The 21,223-nt window shown below is 43.1% G+C and overlaps 1 long non-coding RNA gene across 1 annotated transcript in view; it reads right to left on the reverse strand.

The window, feature by feature from the left end:
• Positions 1 to 6,625, reverse strand: part of LOC125251837 — a 37,582-nt gene extending 30,957 nt beyond the window's left edge. Inside the window, exon 1 of the long non-coding RNA XR_007181083.1 lies at positions 6,454 to 6,625. This is a non-coding gene — a long non-coding RNA (uncharacterized LOC125251837). The remainder of the gene's footprint in view (positions 1 to 6,453) is intronic.
• Positions 6,626 to 21,223: the final 14,598 nt, after the last annotated feature.

Below are 21,223 nucleotides of genomic sequence, written 5' to 3' on the forward strand. Positions count from 1 at the left end.
AGGCATGCACTGTATATTACTTCACTAATTAAAGGATTAGTTCACTTTAAAGTGAAAATTACTGCAAGCTTTACTCACACTCAAGCCATCCTCTAGATGTATATGACTTTCTTCTTTCAGATGAACACAATCGGAGTTATATTAATAAATATCCTGACGCAGCTAAGTTTATAATGGCAGTGAACAGGTCCAATGAGTATAAAGCTCAAGAAAGTGCATACATCCAAAGCAAAACGTACTGCACATGGCTTTGGAGGGTTAATAAAGGCCTTCTGAAGCGAAACAATGCGTTTATGTAAAAAAATATCCATATTTAAAATATCAAGCTTCCAAGTTTCAGACCGCCTTCTGTATCAGCAGAGATCGAGTCGACTAGATCATCCATTGTGAAGACATCATCAACACGACAGCCAGTGCCACAGTTCCTCAACAGACTGTCCATACCAGCGTGATGAATACGATCCTCAACTGGACACGACCACAACGCAGCCCTGAAGTATCAGCAGAGATCGAGTCAACTGGATCATCCACTGTGAAGGCCTCATCGACACGACAGCCAGTAGCACAGTTCCTCAACAGACTGTCCATACCGGCGTGATGAATACGATCCTCAACAGGATGGAACCGAAATCTATACTTTGATTGTTGCGATCCTATCAGACTTATGATAGCAACCTGATTGTAACAAAGCACTGTTCGCCAGAGGAGAACTGGCCCCCCGACTAAGCCTGGTTTCTCCCAAGGTTTTTTGGTGGAGATTATGGTCTCATTAAGGTTAGGGTTAATGGTGGGGTTTTGCTAGGGTGGAGCTTATAGTTGTAGTGATGTTAGGGTTAGTGGTGGGGGCAGGTTACCCAATTGTCATCTCTGCCCTAACTTCCAGTCTGGCGCTGCTGTCCTGCTGTCACATATGGACATATGCTGTCATATTTGCAATTGAACATATCCCACTTCTGACACCACAATGTGATGGAGCGGGTCTTTACTATAAATGATGGCCCAGCCACAATAGCATGTCAGTGCAAAGAATGTTTATTTTTCAGGGCATTGTTGTTCACAAGAGGTCATCAGAGTGCAGATATAGGTTTAAAAAAAAATGTATATGTTTAAAATAAATAAAGTCAGTACTTAATATTATTTAAAAATATATACAAGAACCTAGGAATATGAAGTCCATCAGCTGAGATTTCATATTAGCAACTTTCAATAAGCAATCATTCTGCTATCAAAGCTACTTTCTTATCCATTCTCATGTCTGGCTGACTAAATAGTTGTATAAATGAGCAGATGTACACTGTATAACTAATAAAGTGACCACTGTGCGTACATAGCAGACATGATAACTTACAACGACTAGAAGAACACAGGAGGAAGTTTACATGACAAGAATGGATTCAAAAGCTCATGTCAGTGATTGACTTTACCTGCCCACAATTCATCAAAGTGCAGTGAAGTTAATGAATCTTACCTCTTGCAGAGGCAGCCATTGTAGCCCTTCTGTCAGCTGCAGAGACCCCCTCCAGAGGCATATGGGTGTTGACATTTTTCCCAGATCCCCTGGAGACTATCGCAGCTAATCTTAATTAAACGTAAGGGCATGCCAGTGTATTCACATTATTTTTGATAGTTAAATGTCAGTATCTCCTGTTGCGTATGCTGTCAGAGTGTGTGGACCACACCCCACCAGCCATTTACCTGATATGCTGAAGCAAGATATTATTATGTTTTTTTTTTTTTTTTGGGTGTCAATGTTGTCCTGGCATCTTCTACCATATATGGCATAAATATACACATTTATATTTATTCTTTTAGTAGGTGCTTTTATCCAAAGTGAGGCAATAACATGAAAAGTGTTAACAATAAAAACAATACAAATGCTGTGTCCAAATTTGCCTACTTATACAATTCTCTACAAATATGTACTCTTTGTCAATCTTGAAACCACAAATTGTTTTGTTTAGTTATCCAGTCACAATAAATCACTCTGTAAATTATCACAGTTATCATCCTGTCTGTCATAGTGAAGGGATTAGTTCACTTTTTTTTTTTAACTGCCTATTTTGGGGAATCATTAACTATGCACCGATTCAGGCTGCGGCCCCTTTAAATCTCGCACTCACGCTTTCTTGCGCTTATCCAGATTGTTCAACCCAATTTAAAACTAAAAGAAGATTACATTCTCTCACGCAAACTCATTCGAGAGTGATGACTTTCCATGTATTCCCAACTTCTGAGCCTGCTCGACTGAAGTTATGGTTGATTGCTCTTCGGCTGGATATCAACACACCTATTAACGTACTAAAGTTGTTGTGGGTCTGCAGCGATCATTTTTCCCCTGATGATTTTTCATACACAGAAGAGGATCACGTATGACTTAAACCATCAGCTGTGCCTATGGTTTTTTCTACATCCAACTGAGGTATGAGAACATGATCTTTGTGCGTCCTTTTTATTTGTAAAGCTGCCCTTATGAAAAGTAACAAAATAAAATGAAGTTTTGATGTAACAAAATAGAACCGGAGTCCTATTCCATTATTCCTAGCTAAACCATGTTTTTTAGTGGTTTACTTCCATTTGTATAACAACTGTTGTACTACAGGCACCATGTTTAAACAATGCCGTACACACCTCACGCACCGGATGTTGTGCGCATGCTCAAGACAATTGGACATAGAGGTTGGTGTATTAGAGGTAAAAAATTATATAAATACTGTTCGGTTTCTCTCATAAACCGATTGTTTCGTGTCTTAGGACATCAATGTGTCGTCACGAGCCGCAGGGTTTAATTTGGATTTGTCTGTGCATGTTTTTTTTTAGGTTTTGTTACCATTGACATGCATTATATGACTGACAAGTGCAACGGTTGGAGTTAAAAATCATCATTTGTGTTCTACTGAGGAAACAAAGTCACCTACATCTTGGATGCCCTGGGGGTAAGCAGATAAACATAAAATTTTCATTTTTGGGTGAACTATCCCTAATAAAGCCCTTCTGATGTTGAAAGGGTTAGTTCACCCAAAATGAAAATTCTGTCATTTATGACTTACCCTCATGCCATTCCACACCCGTAAGACCTTCATTAATCTTCAGAACACAAATTAAAGGGGTGATGAACTGAGAAATCAAATTTTCCTTGAGCTTTTGACATATATCCTGTAAGTTTTAGAGCTGAAAACTTCCTTGTTAGTCCAATAAAAGCTTTAATTGACACCAGACCCAGAAAACGACAGGATTTACAAAGTGGGCATCTATGACGTCAAAGGGCAGCAAACATCGCCTCTGCAGAAGAAGATCAACACCTCGATTCGCGCATGACATGCAAAAGAATAGGTAGCCTAAGACTATGTGGTGCTAAACCGGTTCGAGCTACCAAGTAATAAACATGTCGTTGAGGATTACAAAATATTGTGCAGTGTCTGGACTCGACAGTAACGCAACAACATGTGAGTAACTGTGTTAATTCTAATGCCTGATCTGATATGTCATGATTCATGTAAAGTCAGATGTTCTTTGTTTGTGTGTCAGTAAATCAAACCTGTGACTTAACGTCAACTTTTGTTTCTCTTAGTATGATGAAAATTATTTGTTATTTAACGGTGATTAAATTATATAAAGACAGAGATCAAAGACAGCTGTGTCGTTGGAGCAGCACACGCTGATGCTTTTAATCAAACAGCGTGAGTTTATCAGTGACTGATGCGCAAAACTCCCGTTTTATTCAACAAATCTTTTAGTTATATCGAGTTTGCACTGTTGGTGAAGATGACACGCGATCCGAATCATGATTTGAAATCAACCATCACTAAATAAGTCGTTGTTTTGTTTTTTTGCCGCACCTGTCGTTGCAATGTGGTCTTTGAAGGTCAGCTGTTCATTAAAGATTACCCCAATATATTTGGCTGATCAGGTATGGTTTATTGTTCATGATCCTAGTTAATAGTTATATTGGCTGATCTACTATTTAAAGGTGCCGAAGAACATGTTTTCAAAAGATGTAATATAAGTCTTAAGTGTCCCCTGAATGTGTCTGTGAAGTTTCAGCTCAAAATACCCCATAGTTTTTTTTTTTATTAATTTTTTTAACTGCCTATCATTATAAATGTGCCGATTCAGGGTATGCGGCCCCTTTAAATCTCGTGCTCCATGCCCCAAGAGCTCGCGCTTGCCTTAAACACCATAAACAAAGTTCACACAGCTAATATAACCCTCAAAATGGATCTTTACAAAGTGTTCGTCATGCAACATGTCTAATCGCATAAGTATAGTATTTATTTGGATGTTTACATTTGATTCTGAATGAGTTTGATAGTGCTCCGTGGCTAAAGCTAATATTACACACTATTGGAGAGATTTATAAAGAATGAAGTTGTGTTTATGCATTATACAGACTGCAAGTGTCACGATCACCATCTGTTCCTGTTACAATCCTGTTAGTCCCCGGACTACATTTCCCATCATCCCCCCTGTCTATCACATGCACTCACTCCACCAATCACCTGTTGCCACATACAGCCTTGCTCACTCCACACTAATCACCACACCCAGCTGATACGCATTACCTGGACTATAAAGGACTCACACACACACCACCTCACCGCAAAGTCTTGATTACCCTGGTATCATTTCTGAGCGTTTATATGCCTGTCTGCCTGTCTGCCTGTCTGCCTGTCTGCCTGTCTGCCTGCCTGCCTGCCTGCCTGCCTGCCGCCGTTACTGTTACTGTCTGTTCCCTGTTATTGACCCGTTGCTGCCTGTCCTGACCCCTGCCTTGTCTAACATCCTGTGAATGATATCTGCCTGTCCTGACCATTGCCTGTTCCCTGATTACGACTCTGCCTGTTCCTTGCTGTTCCTGTCTGATCCTGATTGACCCTGCCTGTACGACTACGATGTTCTTAATAAAGCTTGCAAATGGATCTCTGCCTCAGTCCCGCTACGTTACAGCAAGTGTTTAAAAAATATAAATAACAACAGTCTTGTCTCCATGAATACATTAAAAAACGATGGTAACTTTAACCATATTTAACAGTACATTAGCAACATGCTAACGAAACATTTAGAAAGACAATTTACAAACATCACTAAAAATATCATATTATCATGGATCATGTCAGTTATTATCGCTCCATCTGCCATTTTTCGCTGTTGTCCTTGCTTGCTTACCTAGTCTGATGATTCAGCTGTGCACAGATCCAGACGTTTTGCCCTTGTGTAATGCATTGAACATGGGCTGGCATATGCAAATATTGGGGGCGTACACCCCGACTGTTGCGTAACAGTGGGTGTTATGTTGAGATTCGCCTGTTCCTCGGAGGTCGTTTAAACAAATGAGATTTATATAAGAAGGAGGAAACAATGGAGTTTGAGACTCACTGTATGTCATTTCCATGTACTGAACTCTTGTTATTCAACTATGCCCTAATTAAATTTTTGAATCTAGGGAACTTTTAAGCTTATTTTTCTTCTTTTGAGACTAAATTTTAAACAGTATATCCTCCTCCGGCTTTCAAGCATCCACCAACCTCAGCTCAGACCTTCAGACTGTTCTTAAACGGACAATCTACAAAACTATGGAAAGTCCCATAGACTTTCATTGAGGGGGTCAAAACTTTTGTACAATAAGACATAGAGTATTTAAGCTGTCTATCACTAGCAAAGCTTAATAACTATTTGAGGACAATATGCTAAAACATGCTAGCAAAATGCTAATTCATTTTATCACCATGTTAAAACAGGCTAGCAACACGCTAATTCATTCTAGCAGTGTGTTAAAACATGCTAGTGTTGCACCCCTTGACTTGAAAAGGGGGGAAACTTATATTAATAAAAGAAGAGACACAGACTCGTGCTGCTGTCTGTGTGCTGAGCTGTATTGGCTGTGTATTTTCTTTCTTTCAGCGTATACCATATAACATTAAATTGAATGCACACAACAAGACATTAATTTCCAGACATAAAGCATCACGTTAATATCCAGACTAGATTAGAGATGCAGATGCATCACAGTCAGTGTAGTTTAAATACTTCTTTTTGGTTACATCTTCATAACTTTTCACTTTTATAATTGTTTTATAATAACACTAAACCTACATTTCTAAACATTCAGTCCTTTTTATTCATCCATTTTTATGAACTAAAATAAAATGAAATAGCTATTTGAACACTATTTCAGTAGCCCATTATCAATCAATAAGTTAACCATGAAATACAAAAATAAATAACATGGACTACATCCAAAATATTATATACTCTCAACCATTTCCACTGATAAATTATGTTTTCACATTACAGTTACGTATGGTTAGCATGTTATTTCCTCGTGGTTAGCATGGTTAACATAACAATCAAACCATTAAACCTCACATTTTAAGCATGTTCAAAAATAAACAGTATTTACAAACTACTGTGCAATCTTAACTTATGACATGGAAGGCATTAATAAAAATTCCATACCTTGAAAAGGGGGGAAATATATATTAATAAAAAAAAGAGACACGGACTCGTGCTGCTGTCTGCGTGCTGAGCTGTATTGGCTGTGACACACAGCATAGTTTGTTTCAGCTACTCCCGGCAGCCTTTGAGTTCCCCCTACTGGACACTCCTTGAATTACATCAATTTTTTTTTTTTATTTAAAGCTGCAGTCCGTCATTTTTCCTCTTTGTCACCATCTCTTGTTTGAAACCTGCAATTTCAGTCATATGCGGAATAGATATCTGTACGTGCGTTATGCATCGGCACAGCTCATCAGCGCGGATGAATCTAATGCTTGCTGTCAGTCACCGCACCTGTGTGGATACTGCACTTTAGAATCACAGATTCTACATCTTGAAAGTATGACCAATATAAGAATTTTCACTGGAAAATATTATCTGAGTAAGTAAGTAACATGTCTGCCACATTTGTTCTGACCAACTGAGGAAAAATGCATTAGGCCTACAATAAATTGCGCTGCCAATGATGGTTAAATCTAATGATCGCTTAGCTCGGATCATGCTAAACCGTGCAAATTATTATTACTGTTATACTTTGTTCTCAAATCGTTAATGTTAACAACATCAGCATTACTATGACCAGGGGTTAAATTGGGCCGGGGTCGTCCGGGGCTGAGCCCTGGCACATAGGCTTACCAGGGCTCGACATACACTTGTCCGGGACTGCGGGACAAGTGGATTTTTTGATGTGAAAGAGAATTTTACTTGCCTGACCAGATAAGTAGCTTGATTAGAATGTCAATAACAACCAAAACGTGAGAATGATTAATTTAGCTTAAGTGGTGATTGATAGTGGATAGTAATATATGTAATGTATATTGGCGGTGATAGCTTATTGCGCTGTTGAGGCGTACGCAACCTCTTGAGGAGAATTCAAAACAAATGAGCTCTGCTCACACAAAGAAACTCAGTTATCATGTTGCAATAAGAATTCAATATGTGGGGTTTTTATAGCTAGCTATTAAAGACATATGATAAAGTTAAGCATCACATGACTAAAAGTGCTGAATTCCTGAATATCACCTTGATTGAAATTGACACTAATTTCATACAACAGTCCAATAATCAAGTAGTTTACATTAATTACGTTTTAGGTGCAATATTTTTTGTTCTATTGTAGCAGAACCAGCGCATCTTGCAGCTACGCTCAGTCGTTTCGAATGATTCGGCGTTCTCAACGAATCGGTTGCCTAAAGATTCAATGGCCCAATCATAAACAACTGCTTCATTCTCGATTCAGCCTATTGAATGAATCGTTTGAATAAATTAATCATTCACTCATTGAGATGGTCACTTGCCACCATCTACTGGCGGTTTAATTTCATGTTTAAAAGTATACATTTCCCACCAACATTTCTTATTTGTATATTCAAAAATATTTAAAGAATCTCATAACATTATGGAATGCAGTTGTACTTTTTCAGTGTAAATTATTTAATTTGGTAACAGCCCTATAGTATCTTACTATTTTAATTGATCAAATGTAAGAATTTGAAATAAAAGATTAAACATAAATTTAATTAAATGGGGGGTTAAAAAAAAGGTTAATAAAACACCCCCAGGGTAAATTACATCAATATGCAGATTTAAATATGTCACTGCTGATAAAAAACTGATGAGAATGTTGCTTTTTTCAGAATAAATTATATTTACAACACAAAAAAAAATCCTTTTTTTTTTTTTTTTCCAGGCAAGCACAAAACAAGGCTTAGTGTCGAAATCTGTATTTTGTATTTATATTCTCTTCTTTAATGGTAGCATCACTCTTATATTTGATACTGACACAGAGGAGAAGGCACAGGCCTACAGAAAGATTTTATTGTCATCAGATGTAGCTTTGCACACTAACCAGCATCTATAGAATGATTTTGATCAGCATTTGTTCATTTATGACAAATGAACAAATGCATGCTCAAATTTCCCGCGAAAATCCACCATGTCACTCTTATTATAAAACATTATTACAAGCTTACCATTGTGAATCGAGCTAAGATAATGAGATAGTTTTGAACACTGGCTGGTTATTGTAACGAATGGAGACTCAGGCAGGGATCCATCTGCAGCATTTTATTAAAGTAGAGTGGTCGTACAGGCAGGGTCAAAACAGGAACAAACAGGAACAGTAAGGAACAGGCAGAATCGTAGTCAGGGTACAGGCAGTAGATCGAGGCAGGCGGATATCATACACAGAACGGTATACCAGGCAAGGGTCAGGACAGGCAGCAACGGGTCAAGGAACAGGAACAGGCAGCAACGGTAACAGAAAGGCAGACAAGATATAAACGCTCGGAATTGTACACTGGGGAAACAAGACTTAGCGGTGAAGTGGTGTGTGTGTGAGTCCTTTATAGTCCTGGTAATGAGTATCAGCTGGGTGTGGTGATTAGTGTGGAGTGTGCATGGCTGTATGTGGCAACAGGTGATTGGTGGAGTGAGTGCATGTGACTGACAGGGAGGATTATGGGAAATGGAGTCCGGAGTGAACAGGAACAGACTGTGATCGTGACATAACGCCCCCCTCCCGGAAGGCGCGTCCTCGCGACGTAAAGGAACAGCTAGGGAGGGGGGGGGGTGCATTGGAGATCTAACAGCAGCCGGGAACGGGATCTCCAATGCAGCCCCAGGAACACAGGCAGCCACGGTGGGTCAGGTGGCTCGGGCGGCCACAGCAGGTCAGGTGGCCTGGGCAGCCACGGCAGGTCGGGTGGTTCAGGCAACCACGGCAGGTCAGGTGGCTCGGACGGCCACGGCAGGTCAGGCGGCTCGGACGGCCACGGCAGGTCAGGCGGCTCGGACGGCCACGGCAGGTCAGGCGGCTCGGACGGCCACGGCAGGTCAGACGGCTCGGACGGCCACGGCAGGTCAGGCGGCTCGGACGGCCACGGCAGGTCAGGCGGCTCGGACGGCCACGGCAGGTCAGGCGGCTCGGACAGCCACGGCAGGTCAGGCGGCTTGGGCAGCCACGGCAGGTTAGAGTCCATGGGTGACCCCAGCGGGTCAGAGTCTGTACATGGCCCTAGTGGCCTACAGTCCATGAATGGCCATAGTAGTTCAGGGGCCCTTAATGGCCATGGTTGAGCAGGGTCCCCACCCACAAGCTCCCCACCCCTAGGTATACTGCCCCCCCCCAAAAAGTTCTTGGGGAACTCAGCGGGACCCGTCGCAGGTTCGTGGGTAAGGAGTTCGGGTGGCGCCGGCAGGGCCAGGCGTATGGGTGAAGCCGGCAGGGCTGGAAGCTTGGGTGGCGCCGGCAGGGCTGGAAGCTTGGGTGGCGCCGGCAGGGCTGGAAGCTTGGGTGGCGCCGGCAGGGCTGGAAGCTTGGGTGGCGCCGGCAGGGCTGGAAGCTTGGGTGGCGCCGGCAGGGCAAGACGCTTGATGGGCGCTGGTAGGGCAAGGAATTCAGGTGGCGCCGGTAGGGCAAGGAGCCTGGGCGGCGCAGGCAGAGTCAGTAGTTTGGGCGGAGTAAGAGAGGCCTTTGGAGTGGTCTCCAGGTCCACAGCGCCCTCCTGAAGGACGTCTACGTCTTGAGGAGAGGAGGACGTCTTCTTCTTCCTCCTCCTCCGAGAGTGAGGCGATGGTTCACCAGCTGGAGCGGTCTCTGGAGCGGACTCAGTGGCTGGAACGCCCCCTACAACCTTCAGCACCGCAGGGGCGGCCATCTTGCCCGTGGGCACTGGCAAAGCAGCCATTTTGTCCATCGCGTCCAGAGCGCTTGAGTCCATAGCAACCGGTGAACTTGAGAGCGTTGAAACTGACGGACTTGAGAGCGTTGAAACTGACGGACTTGAGAGCGTTGAAACTGACGGACTTGAGAGCGTTGAAACAGATGAACTTGAGAGCGTTGAAACTGATGAACTTGAAAGCGAAGCGGCCGCCGGGCTTGAGAGCGTAGCAGCCGGCGGGCTTGAGAGCGTAGCGGCCGACTGGTTTGAGAGCGAAGCGGCCGGCGAGGACTTGGGGATGCCAGCTGCTCGGACCGTAGTCAGTGGAGGATCAGCCATACTGGAACGCAACCCTCTCCGCTCCCGGACTGATCTAGAGACGTGACGTGACTCTGGGTGATCAGCGGCGACGTGACTTTGCTCTGGGCGATCAGCGAAGGCGTGACGTTGCTCTGGGCGATCAGCGAACCTTCACCATGGTGTCGCATTCCTCCGCGACACCCACAGTAAACGGAGAGCTAACAGTCAACAATGCATAGTCCATAAAGCTACTGAGTGATGAACGCGGTCCCTCTCGTCTTAGCTTATCCCGGAGAGGGTGGTTGACGCCATCACAGAAAAAGTCAATCAAAGCACAGTCCGGTAGATCAGAGAGGTAAGCAATGTCTAGATATTCCTGCACATATTCCTCTAAGGATCGCGTGCCCTGCGAACTCCACAATAGTAATTGCGTAATGTCCATACCGTGTAGATGCTCTCCGGGGAAGCTGCTGGATCGTAGTGGCGGCGAAGTCTTCTGTAACGAATGGAGACTCAGGCAGGGATCCATCTGCAGCATTTTATTAAAGTAGAGTGGTCGTACAGGCAGGGTCAAAACAGGAACAAACAGGAACAGTAAGGAACAGGCAGAATCGTAGTCAGGGTACAGGCAGTAGATCGAGGCAGGCGGATATCATACACAGAACGGTATACCAGGCAAGGGTCAGGACAGGCAGGAACAGGAACAGGAACAGGAACAGGAACAGGAACAGGAACAGGAACAGGAACAGGAACAGGAACAGGAACAGGAACAGGAACAGGAACAGGAACAGGAAGCAACGGTAACAGAAAGGCAGACAAGATATAAACGCTCGGAATTGTACACTGGAGAAACAAGACTTCGCGGTGAAGTGGTGTGTGTGTGAGTCCTTTATAGTCCTGGTAATGAGTATCAGCTGGGTGTGGTGATTAGTGTGGAGTGTGCATGGCTGTATGTGGCAACAGGTGATTGGTGGAGTGAGTGCATGTGACTGACAGGGAGGATTATGGGAAATGGAGTCCGGAGTGAACAGGAACAGACTGTGATCGTGACAGTTATATACTTGCTCAAAAATTGATTTTGGATAATTTTTAACCAAAAAACAGTTACGGACTGCAGCTTTAACCAACAGAATTAGAAGAATAATAAACATCACATGAATTAATCATTTTTGACTTAACACTCTTTATGTTGCAGTTAACTTAAAATGATAATAGGCTAGTTATCAACTGTAATAGTTAATCATATTGATCTTTTTTAACCACTACACAAGCAACATGTTAAATCATGTTAGCAACATGTTAGAACATGTTAGCAACATGCTAATTCATGATAGCCACCTGTTAAAACATGCTAGCAAAATATGCTAATTCATGCTAGCTGTCATGATCACCATCTGTTCCTGTCAGTTCCCGGACTACATCTCCCATCATCCTCTCTGCCACTCACCTGCACACACTTCACACTAATCACTAATCACCACACCCAGCTGCAGCTCATTACCAGGACTATAAAAGACTCTTACACACATCACCTCACTGCTAGGTCTTGTTTTCCCTGTGTTGCATTACCAAGCGTTATATCCTGTCTGCCTGTCCCGTGTTACCGTTCCTGCCTGTGTCCTGTTTGTTGACCCGTTGCTGCCTGTCCTGACCATCGCCTGCACCCTGACTACGATTCTGCCTGTTCCTTGTTGTTCCCGTTTGCTCCCGTTTGACCCTGCCTGTATGACAACGCTCACTGTAAATAAAGCTTTGCATTTGGATCCCTACCTGAGTCCCGCCTCCGTTACAGAAGACCTAGCCATACCCAGGTCCAGCAAGCTTTGTGAGCGTTCCCGTCTCGGCAATATGAATCCATCTGCTCAGTTGATGTGTCTCCGTCAAGGAGACAGAGCGTTAGAGGATTACGTCAAGGAGTTTATCGGACTGGCACAGTTAACGTGTTTTGATGAGGTATGTCTCATGATCTTTTTCCGAGGAGGACTGTCTCATCCGCTGTGTTCCGTCATGCCGCTTCACGATCCCAGGTGGTCGTTGGAGCAATATGTTGTCCTCGCATTGCAGCTGAGTGGCTCTAGTTTTACCGTGGGTGTCGCGGAGGAACACGACACCACGTTGCATCACGTAATGGCTGCCGCTAAAGAGGACATTCACAAGATGGCGTCAACAACAACAACAACGCCAGTTCATACCCCCGCTGATCGCCCAGAGTCAAGTCACGTCTTCGCTGATCACCCAGAGCAACGTCACGCCTTCGTTGATCGCCCAGAGCAATGTCACGTCGCCGCTGATCGCCCAGAGCACCGTCATGCCTTCGCAGATCGCCCAGAGCAACGTCACGCCTTCGTTGATCGCCCAGAGCAATGTCACGTCGCCGCTGATCGCCCAGAGCACCGTCATGCCTTCGCAGATCGCCCAGAGCAACGTCACGTCGCCGCTGATCGCCCAGAGCCACGTCACGTCTCTAGATCAGTCAGAGAACGGCAAGGATTACGTTCCAGTGTGGTTGACCCACCGCTGATTTCAGCACGAGCGGCTGGTATTCCCAAGCATACACCAGCCGTCTCATTCTCAATCCCGCCGGCCGCGCCGCTCTCAATCCCGCCGGCCGCGCCGCTCTCAATCCCGTCGGCCGCGCCGCTCTCAATCCCGCCGGCCGCGTCGCACTCAAGCTCGTCTGTTTCAACGCACTCAAGCTCGTCTGTTTCAACGCACTCAAGCTCGTCTATTTCAACGCACTCAAGCTCGTCTGTTTCAACACACTCAAGCTCATCTGTTTCAACGCTCTCAAGCTCATCTGTTTCAACGCACTCAAGTTCGAGTCCGCCGGTTGCTACGCACTCAAGTTCGAGTCCGCCGGTTGCTACGCACTCAAACTCTCTGGATGCGATGGACGAGATGGCCGTTTCGCCAGTGCCCATGGGCAAGATGGCCGCCCTTTCGGTGTCTGGAATAGAAGGGGTTGTTCCAGCCGTTGAGTCCTCTCCAGAACCCGCTCCAGCCAGTGAGTCTGCTCCAGCACAGCCTGCTCTCCTGGTCTGTCCTGTCTTTGCCCAGAGGGCTGTGCTCACTTTTTATGTCTTGGCTGTCCTGCGTGCATTGAACTCGAGCTCTATGGACTTTGGAACAGTCTGCCAGCCCGAGCAGCCCGCTGTTGTCTCAGAGCCGTCCGCTGTCGTGCCAGAGCAGCCCGAGCCGTCCGCTGTCATGCCAGAGCAGCTCGAGCAGCCCGCTGTCGTCCCAGAGCAGCCCGCTGTCGTCCCAGAGCAGCCCGCTGTCGTCCCAGAGCAGCCCGAGCAGCCCCAGCCTGAGCCCGCTGCCATCACTGAGCTGTCCGCTCTCCTTGATATGGCCACTGAGCACCCTTGGCCAGCCCTGCCGCCACCGCCTGCCCTGCCGCTGCCGCCGCCCAAGCTTTTTGCCCTGCTGACGCCACCCAGGCCTTCTGTCCACGAACCTACTAAGGACCCTGCTGAAATCCCCAAGAACTTTTTGGGGGGGGGCAGTATACCCAAGGGTGGGGAGCTTGTGGGTGGGGACCATGCCCGGCCACCTTTGGTTTGCAACTTGTTGTGGTCACTAATGGACTCTGACCCACCATGGACATCTTTGGACTCTGTCCCGCAGTGGCTGCCCAAGCCTCCTGACCCGCCGTGGCCGCCCTTGGCTCCTGACCCGCCGTGGCCGCCCTTGGCTCCTGACCCGCCGTGGCCGCCCGAGCCACCTGACCCGCCGTGGCCGCCCGAGCCACCTGACCTGCCGTGGCCGCCCGAGCCACCTGACCTGCCGTGGCCGCCCGAGCCACCTGACCTGCCGTGGCCGCCCGAGCCTCCTGACCCGCCGTGGCCGCCCGAGGCTCCTGGACCTGCATTGGGGACCCCGTTTCTGTCTGCATGCAGGTCTCCAATGCACCCACCCTCCCTCCCTAGCTGTTCCTTTTACGCCGTGAGGACGCGCCTTCCGGGAGGGGGGCGTTATGTCATGATCACCATCTGTTCCTGTCAGTTCCCGGACTACATCTCCCATCATCCTCTCTGCCACTCACCTGCACACACTTCACACTAATCACTAATCACCACACCCAGCTGCAGCTCATTACCAGGACTATAAAAGACTCTTACACACATCACCTCACTGTTAGGTCTTGTTTTCCCTGTGTTGCATTACCAAGCGTTATATCCTGTCTGCCTGTCCTGTGTTACCGTTCCTGCCTGTGTCCTGTTTGTTGACCCGTTGCTGCCTGTCCTGACCATCGCCTGCACCCTGACTACGATTCTGCCTGTTCCTTGTTGTTCCCGTTTGCTCCCGTTTGACCCTGCCTGTATGACAACGCTCACTGTAAATAAAGCTTTGCATTTGGATCCCTACCTGAGTCCCGCCTCCGTTACACTAGCAGTGTGGTAAAACATGTTAATTCATGCTAGCAATGTCTTTCTTTCTTTCTTTCTTTCTTTCTTTCTTTCTTTCTTTCTTTCTTTCTTTCTTTCTTTCTTTCTTTCTTTCTTTCTTTCTTTCTTTCTTTCTTTCTTTCTTTCTTTCTTTCTTTCTTTCTTTCTTTCTTTCTTTCTTTCTTTCTTTCTTTCTTTCTTTCTTTCTTTGAATTCACTAAATGTGAAGCTTATAAAACTTTCAAACTTTCATATGGCTTTGTCAAGCCAACATCAAAGTTTGTCCCAACAAACTTTACTCATTTTGTTTAATTGTGAAATTGTACTGTAACATCAGAATATCTGGGAAGACGAGAAGTTTTATCTTCTCTATTTTGAGTTGCAGGCGATGTATGTGTGTGTAAAAATAATTCATGATGGGCTTTTGTATTATTGAAAATTAATGTGCACACAAGGTGGTAATGTTTGGACTGTGCATTCATTTTCAATAATTCAAGGGTATGTAGTCAATTATTTATTGTATACCACTGCATTGTTGAATTCTTGATTCTGAATGGTTGACACATGCTCATATGTCATGTGATGTGTGTGTGTGTGTGTGTGTAAGAAATTGTTGACAATGGGCTTTGGTATTATTGAAAATGAATGTGCACACAAGGTGATAATACTTGGACTGTGCATTTATTTTCAATAATTCAAGGGTATGCAGTCAATTATTTATTGTATACCACTGCATTGTTGAATTCTTGATTCTGAAAGGTTTTCACATGCTCATATGTCATATGATCTCTTTAGAGAATATGATATACAGTACCCTGACAGTCCTCTGAACCTAGTCTATAAAGAATGTGCTCTCAGAATCTCACACAGACACACACACACCACAAATAAATAAATAAAGAAATGTTTGACAAGGAGAGCACAAAAACCCTTCATCCAACATGAGCACTACATTGTCATCAACACCTACATTTCACTTATAATTTATGTTATGTCTGTGCACATGTACTGTGTAAAACTGTTAAAAGCTGCGAAAAAATGTATTTTTTTCCCCCCATTTTATACACAACCAGCACAGTGCAAAAATATATCAAAAACATTCACTGAGCTATTTCCATACTGTATATAGTGCATCAACTATATTCTTGTAATTTATTATTATTTACATTCTCTGCCTGTGTTTTATCTATGTCTTACAAATGTTAAGTGTTCTGCATGATAGCTTTAGGAATATTTCATTTAGATGTGTTCTATGTATATTTATCATGTTTGTTTTCTCCTGCAATTGAATGGGTGGAGTCTATATTCATCCAAACACCCGATCACCTGCCAGTTTTCACACTACACTATCCAGTGCTTCCATCTAGTGTATTATGTCCACATCACAATAGTCAAGACTGTTATAAAACCCACCTGTAACTGGGGGAAAATGATTTGTATGTCTAGATGCTTTTAATAAGAATATTTGCAGGTGGAGAGTAAGTCAAATCCACATCTTGATTGTACTTTAACCCATTTTCGTCCAACTTTATATTAGGTGTCTAACTATTATGTACTTACACCAAAATAAGTATTCATGTTGTATTGCAATTAAAGCATGTACAACAAGTGCATTATATCAAATGATTCATTTAGCCTAGATGTTTAGTAGTGGGAAATGTTAAAAGTAGGACCCCAATTTATACAATAATATGACCATTTAAAATTACAAAAGACAAATACATAGTTTGTTGTAGATGTCATGACGCATATCTTAGGGCCAATCTTCATCAAATCTCTTTGATCTATTGAAATTCAAGAGATTGATGTAAAATGTAGGTAGCATTTACATATCTCAGATTGGCCCAGCAAATGCGCATACTGTCCTCAAGCATGTATCTCAGGACATTTACTGTTTCTGTGTGAACCAGAACTTCTAACGACAGCTGCAGTGACTCAATGACTTTACCAATTTGCAATCGGCTGATTTATTTAAAAGGGACTTATTCTGCTACATTGCGTATTGCAATTTCTCTCATTCACAGTAATACCAGTGAACCGTCTTGGTATATACAGTCTTGACAGTCTTTCAACAGCAGTATTGTGGATGGGCCAGTGTATGGAGTAGAATTTTGGGCTGCATTAACACTAGCTATGTTTCCATCCAAGTTGCAAAATTTGGAATATCGCATAAAACATTTGCGGATAAAGCATCCAGTGAGACAAAGAGAACAAATTGGTTACTTCCAGATAAATTGTCACTAAATATCACTAAGAAAAATGGAAGTTGCTACATTAGAAGCCACTATATATAATAATTGTCATATATAATAAATTACTTGCACCTCAGAGTGTGCAGATGAAACAAAATAAACGCTGTCATGTTATCTTGCATTCAGATGCCTGACGTTTGTGAACGCAATTGTGTGAGGCGCTTCTGAGAAAGAATTTTTGTATGCCTCTAACTCAAAAAGTATTGAAGATATCCCAATATCCTTTTAGATTCTGGTTCTTAGCAAACTTTTCTCTTTGTATTCAAGTTGTTAGAGATTATTATGGTTTATTCCCAGATATGGAGATCTCAATGTGGCTCTATTTGCACATTGTTTACCTTTACCCATTTTCAATGGTCGAAAACCAAATGTGGGTGACTGACAATATGATGATTAAGAAGAAGGAAACATGGCTATTCAGTTGGTGAAATACTTTTAATTCACTTTTCACTTATTTCAGAAATGTAGTTCCACAAATCTCTTAAAGGAATTATTTATCCTTTGCATTTCTTGTTAAAACCAGTGGTGGTTGAAGGCACAGAAAGATGACATAGAACGTGGTTAACTGGTACATAGCACTCATCAGCACTTCCAGGCCACTTTGGAAGTAACCATTGCTTGGGTAATGAAGGACCCAGGAACATCCTGCTTTTCATCATCACACTCCACAATGCTGCCAACATACCACTTTTGATTGTATACTGCAGCAATGTATTGTCCAGTGTGATGATCTGGTGTGACGCTCTGGATGATGAGTGGTTTCATCAAGGTCACCTGGCTTCCTTATTGTTATGCTATGTTACCACTCTTCAGCGTCTCTTCACCGGGTTGAAGTTCATCGACTGGTAAGTTGCCTGTGCAATATTGTTTCTTTCAACTTGGAGTTTTCCCCTGTGATGTATAGCAGCATGTATTGTTGTTGTTGTTTAGTAGTGCTGTGGTGAAAGAGGGTAGTAGCAGTTGTCTCGGGGGCACATCCAGGGTATTGGAAGTGTCGCTGGTCTGTCTGGTAGCATTTTTCACCCACTGGGTTTTAGTGCATAAATACCCTCCACCTGTAGCCACATGAAAACTAGGGATTAAAGTAGGTAGATAGATTGTTGTTTGAAGAAAGATAGTTGGGGACGCTTCGAGTATTTGATTGAGCATTTGATTGCTTATCAGTCTGTGTTTTGTTTTTCCTATGGCGGATATTGTGGTGTTTATTAAATTTTCTTTACATACATTTTTAGAAAAGTGTACGAAGGAACAGCTTGTAAGAATTGCTGCACATTATGAAATGTCGCTGATAAAAAAACTCAAGGAAAATATTAAAGTTGTTTTGAGGCCTAAATTGTTGAAAAGCGGCCTTTGGGGTAAGGAAATAGATTCGATTAGAAGATTCGATTTCACTGGCACAAATTTCCCCTGCCCCTTTAATCGTGAGCCCCTGCACCTTTGATCGTGCATATATGACTTATATGCTAGTGCAAGTATATAAGAATTAGTTCAACCTTTGACCTGTGGAGGGCAGTAATACACTTAGCAGTATCTACACTGCTGAAATTCTAAAGGAGAAGAAGAAGAAGAAGAAGAAGAGAACTAGTGCAAGACGAGCATTTCTAGTTAGAAAGTATTTTATTTTTTTAAATTTTTGTCTTAGAAAATATCTGATCGTTTCACTAGATAAGACCCTTATTCCTCATCATCATAACCCTTTGAAACTGCAATGATACTGCAGTTTGGACCTTCAACCCTTTAAGCCGAGTTCAGACTGCACGATTTTCAAAATAGTCAGGTCACTGTTCTTTTCACACTGCATGACTATCTTGGCCAGCATTCAGTCGCTGCTGTGTTCAAACTGCACGATGGATCGGCGACAGAAGGTTTCACACTGCATGACTTTACAATAGGAAGAATCGCCGACAACTCTGTCTGGCACGCAAATTACGTTTCACAACCAAACACACACGAGATGTGACAAGGAAACAACACGATATCACACGTTCAAAACCGGAGTTCTCACGTGAGACTGGCCCTGCGTTTCAATCAGCTCCCTAGCTCCCTAGGTAGTGAATCAGTAGGTAATGAAAGTGAATGTGGCTGATACCCTGATCAGTGCCCTGACTACTGAACTAGGGAGCTGATTGAGACACACGGTGGGATTATTATTAAAAATAGTAGTCCGCAAGAAGCTTGAAATACGAATTGCCTGTGCGCTGATTTGCAGCGAAAAACAAATTAAATAAAAGAAGAGTATGGAGAAGGAAATGTTTGGGGAGACTGTGGATTATGTGTTCTGCAACGACAGTTGGAACTAAATACATAACTTTTCAATGTGCTGCTGTTGCGTATGGTCAAGCAAATGTTTGTGCTTTGTTTTTGTTTGATATAATTGTAATGTTTATCTGAAATGAAGCCATGCTTGCTGATATTGTGGTCTATAACTCCTCCCCGAACTCTCCGCTGCTCTGTATCTTGCTCTCTCATTGGCTGTCGGTCATCGCCGATGTAGTTTCAGTCAAAACACTTTTCACACTGCAGGATTTTGAATCGCCGACAGGTCCAGATATTTAGCATGCCAAATATCTCACGGGTGTCGGCGACTCGTCGGCGATTCTCTCATATTGCGTCTTTGCTCATTCACACTGCGTGATTGTCACTCGCGTGAACGAGCACCGATTTGCCTGTGATTTCGGGCATTTGTCGGCGATTTCTCAAAACTTGTCGGCGAGCCAAAATCGGGGCTAAAATCGTGCAGTCTGAACTCAGCTTTAGTAACTGTTGAAGTTCACTATATGGACAAAAATCCTGGGATGTTTTCCTCAAAAAATTCTTTTCAAGTGAAGAAAGAAAGACATGAACATTTTGGGTGACATGGGGGTAAGTAAATTATCATGAAATTTTAATTTGAAAGTGAACTAATTCTTTAATTAAATGTGTCATTATGTGTTAATTCTTTAACATGTTGTATTAATGGTAACACTTTATTTTAGGGTCTTTTAATTAGTTGCTTATTAGCATGCATATTACTAGGATATTTTCTGTATATTAGTAATTATGTAAGCACATACTAATGCCTTATTCTGCTTGAACTTATTCTACATTCTTCAACTTCGGTAATGTTGGTTTTATATTCGCACATTCGGACTTCTGATAAATTCAAACTTTCCAATAAATGTGCAATAAATTAATGTTTGCGAATTTTAAGCAGCGACATGATATTGACAACCAACGATTGTTAACTTACAACATTTTTCACAGTCGATCAAAATAGGCAAGTATTGTTTTAATGGCATATTTACTTGTGAATGTCCACTGAATGTCCAATGTAGTGTGATTGACAAGGCAATTGAATACGGATGTCCGAATGTGCGAATATAAAACCAAGTCATTCTTAATCCTACCTACGCAACATGATGTACTAATGTTTGCGCTAGTCAATTTACTGGTATTTTTGCCATTATTTAAAGCTACAATTGTTGCTGCTAGGAGGAGACACTGCAGAGAACAGAGAGTGTGTGATAGAATGGTGAAAAGATTTTTCACTCGTATTAATTTCTTTGGACTGCCAGAGGAAGATGTTATCTGAACATATATTTTGCCAAGCATGTTGGCATATATATATATATATATATATATATATATATATATATATATATATAATATGTATATATATATGTATATATATATATATATATATATATATATATATATATATATTTATTTGGGTAATATTGATGTAATTTGAATTTTATATTCAATTGTTAAGTTTATTTGGTCCCTTGGTTTGGTCCCTGAGATTGAAAGGGCTCACTTTGCCTATCAGGAAGAGAGGAAAACACATGACAGGCTGCACACACATCAGTGTCTGTGTCGCTGCGGCCATTCAGAGGATCTCTTTTCTCAGTATGGATTTGGTCGAACAGACAGCACGCCTCACAGAGGAACGTAATGTAATGTACATCTCCGCCTAACTCCTTCAGGGAAGGATGTGGCTTCCGCAGCATTCCTTTCTCAGTGAAGGGGTACAATAGTCTCACTGAATGGGGCATGTGGAACAGCAGTGATCGAAGTCTCTGTGTTAGCCCTATCCCACTGTCCTTTAGGCAAGGGGGTGCAGGAGGCTTGCACAGAGCACTGGAAGGGG

The sequence above is a fragment of the Megalobrama amblycephala genome, linkage group LG17, assembly GCF_018812025.1.
Source record: "Megalobrama amblycephala isolate DHTTF-2021 linkage group LG17, ASM1881202v1, whole genome shotgun sequence".
NCBI classification, from domain to species: domain Eukaryota; kingdom Metazoa; phylum Chordata; class Actinopteri; order Cypriniformes; family Xenocyprididae; genus Megalobrama; species Megalobrama amblycephala.